The sequence below is a fragment of the Periplaneta americana genome, chromosome 6 (assembly GCF_040183065.1).
Source record: "Periplaneta americana isolate PAMFEO1 chromosome 6, P.americana_PAMFEO1_priV1, whole genome shotgun sequence".
Lineage (NCBI taxonomy): Eukaryota > Metazoa > Arthropoda > Insecta > Blattodea > Blattidae > Periplaneta > Periplaneta americana.
The window spans coordinates 83,749,369-83,761,856 of record NC_091122.1 but is presented as its reverse complement, the minus strand read 5'-3'; positions in this window follow the sequence as shown (position 1 = coordinate 83,761,856).

The window sequence follows — 12,488 nt, the reverse complement described above, 5'->3', positions numbered from 1 at the left end:
AATAATCAAAGAAGTATGTAAGTAAGTAAGCAAGCAAGCAAGTAAGCACGTAAGTAAATAAATAAAAATTGATTTCGGTTTTAAATTATAATATGTTTTGAGGTTATAACATACCGTACAGTACATCAATGTGTCACAAATATGAAATAACTAGTATTATTAGTATGCCATATTTATACCCTGGTTTTATGTTTCGTTACTAGTGTTGGTACCTGTAGGAGGAGGGAAATCTTCACCTTCCAATAAACTTAGAAAACAGTTAAATTAAAAGGCAATGCACAAGCTATAAAATAATTTCGAGAAGAGACGTGAGAGACGATTCATCTGGATTCAGTATTACGGTTGGGAAAATAGGCCTACCTTCTAATGACGATGTTGAATGTTTGGTTTGTGCTTTCCTTTGTAAAGGTCAGTTTGACTTTGTAATTTTGTTAATCTTGTAATAACTTGTTAAGAGTATTCCATACTTGTAATTCCATTTTTGTGATGGAAATATGTTAGGTTTTGTTAAGGCAATCATTGTTTTTCTTTTTACATTTTATAATAACTTAAGAAATACTAGGTCCAGTGTACCATTCACAGCAACATTATCGATAAATAGGACGATACTTCGCGTTCAGTATTCAAAGCATGTAGGTTCAAAAACGAAAAAGCAAATGGTATTCCATATTTATAACACTTTCTCTATAACATGCGCTGGAAAAACATTTCTTTTCATACTATTCTTGTCCGACCATTATGCAATAGTTTTATGTAATGTTTATTGTGTGCAAATATTAACATTATGAAGGAATAATAAAGACAAACATTTCAGTCTCATTCCCATACAGATTGAGCCCTGTGGCACCCCACAATAGGTCTTTTAATGAAATGAATTCCTAAGTTAGTTTGTTTTACAAAGAATGTCAATTGAGATAGTTTTCAAACCGGTTTACGTAACTTACAGAGAGAAGTTTCTAATATTATGCCTCTACTCTCTTTTATAAATATGCAAAAATTAAATTTCCTATGACTTGAAATGAATACAAATTTAAAACTGACGTTTTATATTATGCGATTTAACAAAAGATACAATTATTTCGGAGCATTTCTTAATTGTAAAATTTTATGCCATATGTTGCGATTGTCTTTATTTGATAAACCTTTTATTGGTTTGCGATTTTCGTTTTGCTTAGAGTTAATAGGTAGACAGTCTATACCTATAAAATTGTGGACTGTAAGATTAATATTGTTAGTTCCCTTAATAGATATAAAGCGATCAGTGAAAGAATATACAATTTCATTTTATTTTGAAATTATTTTTTTGAGTTATAGCTATTTATATTAGATTACATAGACCTGCAAAATTAAGGGTCATAAACATTTTTCTAAAAATATATGCTAAATGTATAGTTCTTGGGGCGCTGAATCCAAAATTAAGCTTAAATCTTTTCTAGCACGTACCATTTTTCCGCAACATGCATAGGCACTTTAGCAACGTGATTATGGCGTTATTGAATTTAATATGGAAAAGTGATGAAGTGAAACAAGTCCTGTGGCAAATATTAAAGGTATGTTTTACAAAAATAAATTATTATCATAATTAACAACTCACAATTAGTCAAATGATTTATTCCGCCTTTTTATCTTCATGGTGAAGTTACGTTTGTTGCATTTCCTCTTGTGTGAGGTTCAAGAGACGTTCTTTGTGGCCAATGATTTTTTTTCCAATGACTTCTTCTTGCTCTGCTGTCCCATTCACAGAAGAAATAATATGGAAACAGTATATCCAGTTTGCTGACCAAAAAGCATGCACATCTCTCTCAGATCTCCACAGATTATCCAGTTATGATATTTATAAGTTATTCTATCTTTGTAAGAATCACTTCAAGATTCTCATAAGTTTCTTTAAAGTGTACCGAATGATCAACAGGTAACACCAATAGGTACTTGTTGCTATTGTGCAAAAGCTCTGATCACTGCATTCAGACTTCTTTTGGAGGAATCAATAAAAGTATCCATTTATCAACATTATACTCTTGTATCAAACCAGGAATATCACTGCAGTATATTAAGAGACCCTCTTAAGGGTAGGGCGTAAATTACACTTCTCTACTCCTGTACCCATGAAGAAATGTTCCTGGTGTAAGAAAATTTATTTCTTTTAATCTGGAACGTAAGAGATCAGCTTTCTCCTTGGGCAATCCTAAATCTCTTATTAAATCATTGAGTTGAAACTGGTAAACTCTCCAAGACTTCCACTTTCTACATCACACAACCTTCTACATTATGTTTCTGATCCCCATCAATAAGTTAGTACGAAATTTTAGGGGAAATCCGGGCAAAGCGGATAAGCTAAGAATAAACAATGCCACAGGCTATATTTTGGTGCTCCCGAAATAAAATCTTCATGACTTTGGTTGTGACACATGTTGTCCACATATCTACAAAACAGCAATTCGTTTCTCGTAACTACGGACAGTGATATGATTTGAGAAAGAAAATATCGTTAATTATTCGCTTTGCCCGTGTACCCGGGCAAAGCGAATAATTAATCCGGGCAAAGTGAATATCCTTATAACATTTTCACCTTCCTAATTAATTTCTATTCACTGATAATAAAATTAAATCAACACATAAACACGATGTTAATGAGGCATATGAGACTATAAGAAATGTTATTACAGCCTTTTACAGCACGCTAGATTAGTACAAAATACAAATTTGAATAATTCGACGTTTCACTGGCACTGAAGACTTGGATTTCTTCTGCTTTTCCTCCTGCCCATAAGTTACTTCTCTTTCAACGTTTTTAATCGGTATAGATGTAACAGCTTCAGAGCGCTGACATTTTCTTCGTTTTCCTCGTATCTTTCGAGCATCCGCTTTTGGCACTGGTCTAAATCAAAAGAAGTGACTTGGGTTCTCTTTCTGACGATGTTGAGGGTTTTGGTGTAACAAGAACTGAAAATCTGAGTGTAATTTATATACCGGTATTGAATATTTCGTCAATCTCTCAAGATGCCGACATAACAGATGTGGTTGCTTATGAGTGAGCATTTACTGTTTCTTCAGCCGCTGAAGAAGCTGGCACCGCAGAATTTGTTAAATCTGAGCCAGCCGTCGTTTCGCTGATTTCTGTCTCAAGTGGATGATCTGTAAGTTGATCTGGAGCAAAACCTTCATCAACCAACACATTATGGTTGTATGGCCAGAAGGCAGAACCACTGATTGGAAGATTTTATTTCTTCAAGTGCTTTCTTCATGGCTTCTTCAGACCATTTGGTTTGCTCCGTCTTCCTCTTGAAAAATAAAACCATCTGAAAACACATCACGACCTGTTTAAATAAAAATTAAGATTAGTGTTACTGATTTATAATTTAATTAGTGTGACTTAATGCCGCCACTATCTAAGATGATCTAACACGCTTTATTACAATAGACCAATGCATATAAAAATACAGCTGACACTTATATAGTCAAATAAAGGTGGCAGGGCAAAACGGATAAGTTATCCACTTTGCCCTATTCACTTTGCCCGCAGACGCCACTTCGCTTTTTATTTAAGTTTATACAAACATAAACGTCAATAATCTTCTTCCCAAGTACAGCATTTTGGAACTAATTCTATCGCCTATATATTACTATCACATAACAAGAGAGTTTCTGCAGTACTATATGTTGTACATATGTTTCTCTTACCTTGAAATATTTGAAGAAAACTGTCAATTTTCTTCAAACACACGCTGACTTCTTCTGTTACTAGCTAGAATGACGAAAAGTCAGTTCCAGAAGCAAAATCTGGTAAGGATTCTTCCCCAACACAGAGTCCGTGGATATACAGAGTAGCGCAATCACCGAGTCGGCCGCCATTGTTAGTCCTTTTGAACACGCGTGGGATAGGAATATTTAAAGTGAAACTCAGATATTTTTAATTTAGAGGGCAAAAACGTCTAAAGAATATTCTTACATTATACATCTGTTCGATGACAAGGCATGTGAAGGCCGTCGGAAGAGGCGCCGTGAAATCTAAATCTGCAATTTGAGAGGTCCCTGCCCTTTCAAATTGCGACTAATTGAGTGACCTCGTACATTTAATAGACAATTTATAGGTTCTGAACTAGGGCATACGTCGTTTACAAGAAAAGGGGAATATATATGGGGATGGGCATATAGGTCCGTGGCCCATTTCTTTTAGGGCTCATCCCGACATTTGTCTTAGCGCCTTAGGAAAACCACGGAAAAACCTTAGGCAGGATTATTAAAATATTGAACCGCTTTATATAAAAAGGTGCTTGCACTACAATTGACATTGTTCTTAAATGATTTTCACTTATATGGATCCTTACATACATGGAGTCAAAGCTTACTATAGGGTTTGCTGTAAAATTAATCGGTAAATTACTAGAATTTTTTTATTATAAAAAATAAAAAATTAATAGCCATAAAATTTCCTGTAATTTACCCATTCGCTGTACAAAAAATTCCAATAGTAATGTTTGTTTTTTTTTAATTGGGTTATTTTACGACGCTGTATCAACATCTAGGTTATTTAACGTCTGAATGATATGAAGGTGATAATGCCGATGAGATGAGTCCGGGGTCCAGCACCGAAAGTTACCCAGCATTTGCTCGTATTGGGTTGAGGGAAAACCCCGGAAAAACCTCAACCAGGTAACTTGCCCCGACCGGGATTCGAACCCGGGCCACCTGGTTTCGCAGCTAGACGCGCTGACCGTATGTTTGTTCCAATGTATATAAAGAATCATATAAGTGAATATCAATTAAAAATAATGTAAATTGTGACGCAAGGGACTTTTTGCATTAAGCAATACAATATTATTCTATTACTTTATTAATAAAATGCAAACCACTTATTATAGAGAGACACAATTTTGTACATGCGTTATTACTAACCAGATATACTACTGATAAACATTTTGTGAATTTAGTTTTAAAAATATGGAAGTTAGTAATATCAGTATAATGTCCCCAAGGATACAATGACGTGAGGTTTTGTCATTTTGGTCAAAAAATCGTTTCTTTGTTTTTACCTTTAAAAATTCATTTTTGGTCTAAAGATGCCCTCTGCCAATTTTCATGACAATACGACCGGTCTATCAGCTATTTAGGGTCACATTTTTAAAAGGCTGCGGGCTCTGACTGTTAATTTAAATGCTCCGTCCACGCCCTCCACTCGGAATTCTGCGACCATTTTGGAAATTACGCTCTATTTCATACATTATTTATTATATTAGATTTCCGATTGAGCCAGTGTAGCTTCTCGACTTCTCGAAATATGTCTTCATAGAATCCAACAGGTGTTAGGCCTACTTCAAAGACTGCTTTCCTTTAAAAAACATTCAGTTACAAAGGAGAGCACAACTCTTGTCTAAAGGAAAATTCCGCTTGTTGCTAGTAGCCATAACAACGTGTTTTCCATGCTTGATTTTTGTTTGTGATACAAGAAATATTTGCAAGTTTCTAACAGTTTTATTGTTAGTGTTATAATAGTGTCTACAGTCTATAGTGATTTGTATATAATATTTATCTATTATAGTGTTTTCATAAGTTTACATAGTTTTTTAGTCAACTTTATTTACTAGTGTAGGTTAGGTGTGCACAGCGTGGTAGTGTATATAAGGGTAGTTCTGTATATAATATACTAAGTCTATATGTTTCAAAATGCTTAGAAAATAAAAAAAGACAGAGACCTGGTTCATTATTATCATCCAAAACTTTGAAGTGAATTTTCTCCACTTTAATTTACTGTAAATTTTGCATTGCTAAAAATTCTACTCTTTCCACAGATTTTGTACTACGTGCATAATTTTTTGTAGAGTTTTTTTTTTTAATTTATTTATTTTATGTCGTTTTAGCTTAGGAAGTCATATCGCGAAAATACATAAACAATTCTTACAGTTTACATAGAGTTTACTGTATTATAAAAATCATTAGAGATTTTTGAATATATTCTTAACAAAACTTACTATCAGGATTATACCTAACACTCATATTTTTTGTTGTTGCTGTTGTTTAGTCAAATGTCGGAAGACATGTTTGAATCTCATAAGTACCACCAATAATGCATCACTCATGAGGCAACTAGGCCATGAGATAATGGGGTAGGGTGGCCAGTTCCTTTCTCCCTACATTACATATATCGCTGACTAATAACATATTACACTAATCAGACTTCAGATGCATACAAACAATTGTTCTTCCTCTGAAACATATCGTCAAGTGAGATGTACTATCTGATGCATATCAGCCAGAATATCAATAAAAGGTGTTTTTTATACTTTTTTTTGCGCTCGAGTTGAATTTTTTTCTGTTTTTACACTTTTAGTGCATTAAATATTTTAAATTATTTTTTTAGTAAAATAAAAGGAAAATTGTATAGTAAGTTTTGTTTCGAAAGTCTGACAAGTATGTAGACAAAAATTCTGGCCATAATAGTAGCAATTTTTGAAAACCTAATTTTACACAATTTAAAATTACAAATTAAAAGTACAAAATTTCAGAGCTATACCTAGATCAGTTTAGAAAATTGAAATTTTACATCAGTCTAACCTTAATAGGGTTTCTAGTTTATACGGTCTCTGCATTTTCCAATCGAGCCAAACAATACAATCTTGTCTCAAGAATGAATTCAGAACTTCACAAATATATTATGTCATTCTTGCAAATAGCAAATAGGATAAAATTCAGAAATGCTTGATTTGAAAGGGAGAAGATGGTAAAAATTTGACACTGATCCTAATTGATACGTGATTTTCATTTGTTTTATGTAGAAATACCATTACTGGAACAACTTAAATTCTACATTAGGTTTATAAACATATTTTGGGACCCAATTTTTGAAAAAATAAATATCAAAATACAGTCATTCATTAATCTCACAATGTATGCTCGCTTAGGTAGCGGATCGTTCCTTTTTATATTTATAGTCACTTCTTTCCTTTTTCCTTATTTCTTTCACCTTGTCACAGAGAAAATAAATGTGCGCTTTTTTCAGTTCTTTGTGAACAGTTCTGAACAAAGCAGCATTGCATTTTTTCGCATTTAAATTACATTCTTTCCCTATACAACTGTATACTGCATAGCGCGAGCTGGACTAACAATGGCGGATTTGTCGGCATTTGCCGGCTCAAACGATTGCGGTACTCTGGATATCCACGGACTCTGCCCCAACATAGCATAAAGCGCTACCTGTTGGCGTTTCTAAGAAATATGCATTATTCTCTTTGCCCGGGTTATTCGTTTTGCCTGGGTCTCCCCTACGTTAGAGCACTGAGTTATGAATGCAGAAAAATCACTAATATATTAATAATATAAAATTTAGTTTTGTATAAAAATTATGCGTGATATGACATTTTGTGTGTCATTTTTGGCTTCTGCACACAAAAATATATAAAAGAGAGCTGAAATTATTTAGATTTTTTTCATCGCAGGCCTGTGTTATTACTTGAATCACGAAATAATTCGACGTTACTTTAAAAATATCAATTTATGATCTATTTTTATTACGTTTGTGATTAGAATTGCTCTGTAATACAGTAGGCCTACTATTATAAAAATAATCTTTAGTAACAAAATGTGTAGACCTACAACTTTTTAGTCCGTTTTCGTATATTAGTTCTGAAAGCCTAGCTCGGGATCCCGCAGAGTGAGATAATTGTGAATTATTGGTGGAATAATGATGATATTGGTGAGGGGAAATGGAAGTATCCCGAGAAAAACCTCTGCGTCCGCTTTGTCTACCACAAATTCCTTCGTGACACAAAATAGAATCGAACCCGTGTAACGACGGGTGATTTAAGTTAACACTATTAACAGTCGTTTTGAGTGAATTCTCTGTACTATCAGTATTATTACTACATACAAATAGATCAAATGCAATTGTAAATATTATCAATTAATATTGGAGGAGAAAAACTCGCCCCGGCGCCGGGGATCGAACCCGGGTCCACAGCACCGGATTGAATTCTCCTCCTTCAATTTTTCTGTACGACAAATTAATAAATCTATAATAAATCTATAATATTCTAAATATTATGTCATAGGCATGCAATCACCTTCACAATAAATTAAATGGAATTCTTGGTAAAGTTGGGAAGATTAGGATTATATGATCTTCAGAGAAATTGAAATATGGATTGTATTTGTCATGCCATGCTAACAAATGAGAGGTGAAATTAACGGTTAGACTATGGAAATTTTTCGCTAATAATTTTCGTTCCTTTTTTGCTTAGCCCTATCAAAGATTTGCACCAAATATTTTTGTCCAAAATACTTACACTCAAATTATTTGATTTGATTGAGACATTTAAAATTGAAAATGTGGTACAATGTACTAGAAATTACATAATTAGTAAAAAAATAATAATGAATTCCACGGCTACAAAATTTTACAAAACCGATATTTGCATGTTATTCATTGGCTTCATTTCATCTTCCTCTTCCCCATGACTATAGCCTATATATTTAAATTATAGCTATTTCTCTCACTGTAGATACTATTTAAATGTTCCTTTTTCTTTGTATGCTAGGTAGCTTCGTACGATTTACTGGACTCGTTGCGAATTAATTATATATTTCTTCGAAAAAGTAGTTCTGTATTGCAAATTTCTGCCTCCTATTTCGGCAACTATACTTCAGCTTCTGGTATGTACGTGTGTACGTGTGTAGCCTATGTGCGTGTGTGCGTGTGTGCGTTGTATGTATGTATATATGTATGTATGTATGTACGTACGTACGTACGTGTTTGTGTGTACAGTCTTAGAAAAAAGTTTTATCGCACAGATACTTTATAAGTCCCAGAAAGGAGCTGTATGTCTGACCGTACGCAATGCTGCCTTTCTGGGACTTATAAAGTTTCTGTGCCATAAAACTTTTTTCTAAGGCTGTACGTATCTATGTACTATGTCAATAAAAAACTCTAGTTCTTGCGTTTCTCTTCCTCTTCTAGGTTCCTTTGCAAATGAATTTCAACGTACCTCTAAAAGTGATTATTCCTAGCGAGATCTAAGCCTAGTTAAAATGTCCTGAAATTTTATAAAAGTGTTATTTAGATGGTCTGAAAGAAGGGCAGACTGGAGGAGAACTTAAATTTCTAACTGAAACAAAAATGGACCATTAATATAGCCTATCCACTGCGTAGCTCAGGTGGTAGCGCGTTTGACTGCTGATCCAAAGTTTGTCTCGGACGTGGGTTCGATTACCGCTGAGGCTGATTACCTGGTTGGTTTTTTCCGAGTATGACGAATGTCAGATAATCTATGGCAAATCGTCAGCCTCATCTCGCCAAATACCATCTCGCTATCACTAATCCCATCGACGGTAAATAAACCTGTATGTGATACATTATTTTTAAAATAACTAAATAAAGACATATAGCCCTATGAAGTTCATTAGTCAACAGTGTATTGACATAAGTGCAAATGTTCTAAAAACAGGCAAAAACAATCAGAAAGATATTTCATGTTTGATTAAACATATTACAAATGAAGAAGTGAAACATTAGTTCAATTATGACAGTGAAAAATAATAATAGATTGAATGATATTGTCATATGACCTGAATGACAGAATATAGACTGCCAAGAAGATTGTTTGAATGGTAACCAAGAGGAAAGATAAAATAGGGAGTATTAGAAAGATGTAGTTAGAAGGAATTTAAACACTGAAGTAGAGGATTGCAAGAGGATGGACTGGGAAAATGCGAGTGAACTAGATAATAGAACAAAGATTGATAATAATGAGCACAAGAAGATGCATTGAGAAGCATTGTGTACCTCAAAAATGTTATGTGAAGCTTGGTCAGAAATTGTTAGATAAGAAAAACTATTAGGAAGAAGGTGAAGTAGCACACTTACTGCGTAGAAATAACATCGCTTCTTTTAGTTATTAAATACAATACTAGTGATTATTTTACGTGTAGTAAGAAATAATTAAGGAGCACATAATATATTTACAATTCCAATGCATATGTTAGGCAATATACCATTATTAAAGTTAATAATTTTGCCTGGTAACTGTAGGTTTATTTATATACAATAATATGATTGTACAAATTATGAACAGACAATTTTATTACGGACGTGGAGCAATAGTGAAATATATTACTTACTTACTTAATTACTTACTTACTTACTTACAAATGGCTTTTAAGCAACCCGGTTCATTGCCGCCATCGGTCCCTATCCTGAGCAAGATTAATCCAGTCTCTACCATCATATCTCACCTCCCTCAAATCAATTTTAATATTATCCTCCCATCTACGCCTCGGCATCCCAACTAAAATTCTATATCCATTTCTGTATTCGCCCATAAGTGCTACATGCCATGTCCATCTCAAACGTCTGGATTTGATGTTCCTAATTATGTCAGGTGAAGAATACAATGCTTGCAATTCTGCGTTGTGTAACTTTCTCCATTTTCCTGTAACTTCATCCCTCTTAGCCTCAAATATTTTCCTAAGAACCTTGTTCTCAAACACCCTTAATCTCTATTCCTCTCTTAAATTTAGAGCCCAAGTTTCACAACCATACAGAGCAACCGGTAGTATAACTGTTTTATAAATTCTAGCTTTCAGATTTTTTGACAGCTGACTAGATGACAAAAGGTTCTCACCCAAATAATAGCAGGCATCTCCCATATTTGTTCTGAATTTAATTTCCTCCCGAGTGTCATTTATGTAATATGTTACTGTTGCTCTAAGATATTTGAATTTTTCCACCTCTTCGAAGGATAAATCTCCAATTCTATATTTCCATTTCTTATAATATTCTGGTCACGAGACTAATCATATACTTTGTCTTTTTTGGATTTACTTCCAAACATGTCGCTTTACTTGCTTCAAGTAAAATTCCCGTATTTTCCCTAATCGTTTGTGGATTTTCTACTAAGATATTCACGTCATCCGCATAGACAAGGAACTGATGTAAGCTATTCAATTCCAAACTCTCTCTGTTATCCTGAACTTTCCTAATAGAGTGGAATATATTAGCAAAAGTAAAATAATTTCCTAAGAAGTTAACATCACAAAATCTTTCGGACTTTCAAAATTTGTCCTCGTGTGCCCATAACTGACGTAGCTGATTTACTTCGTTTTTATTAGTAATAATTTGTTCTCAATTCATTTAGTTTGAATAAAGTTAAAAAACGAATTTGTTCATATCTTCAAAGTAATTTGTTTTCCATTATATATCTCCCACGAACATTAAATATCTATTTATCATATTACCTACGTTTATAATAAATTTAGATGTATATTAAAGATAAAATAAAATACAGCTACGAAATTGTTTTAAATATTTTAATTATACTGTAATTAATTTAAAATATCTGAATCCTATTCTATAGGTACTATATAAGTTTAGAGAGGAACGTAACTGTTCATCATGTTGCAGCTGTTTTCGTATACTACATTATCTAAACTACCTTGAAGTGTTGGATAGTCATTAGGCAGTACGTTTCATTCCGACTTCCATGAGAGTTCTGAACTAATAATGATAATTGAGCAGAATTCTCCTGCCATGTGTATGGTATGACGCAATGCCAACGCATAAGACAACATAGAATAATTACTCGTACAAAAGACACACGACCAGTCACAGGGAAAGCCATACGAATTATAATTTCCGTGTTGGCAATCGATCCAGTTATTGTCACTGAAGCTACAAACAGAACCACTTAAGTCACAGCAGGAAACAATGTTGTTATTTCTTGGGAATGTTCACTAAATACTCAAACCATTTATGAACAACCACCACTGAATACAGTTAGTTTTGAATACAGGAAGCAATAGCCTAACCATTCAACATTATAAAGAGGTTTATCTTTCATTAATTTATTACTGTCGAAAAAGTAACTATTGTACGTTGAAAATAGGACATTTTCTCTTTAGATGAAGAGACTCCTTTGCTGTAACATTATTAAAAGACTTTTTTTTTACTTGGTTATTTAGCGACACTGTATAAACTACTAGATTATTTAGCATCGATGGGATTGGTGACAGCGAAATGGTATTTGGTGAGATGAGGCCGAATATTTGCCACAGATTACCTGACATTAACCTTACGGTTGGGAAAGCCTCTGATAAAGTCCAACCAGGTAATCGGCCTAAGCGGGAATCGAATCCACGCTCGAGCGCAACTTCTGATAGGTAGGAAGCACCATAGGCAACTGAGATACGCCGTTGGCTTAAAAGAAGGTGTTTCGGGTCTTCCATTAAAACTATTCTCTAGCATTCATTTTATTTTATTTCTACGACAGTTTTCTTTACAAATACTTTTCATCTTTCTTCTTTATTTACTATGAAATTGTTTTCGAGATTATATTATGTGGTTTACTTGTAATGGACAAAGATAATCAGGAATAGAATAGAATTTATTTTGGGTACTGAAAATGAAAGTTCTTTGTAATTCAGAAAACATATAGCCAAATTTTCAACATTACGTACGAATATACGAAGAAGTAGGCCTCCTACACGAAGAAAATTTTAAC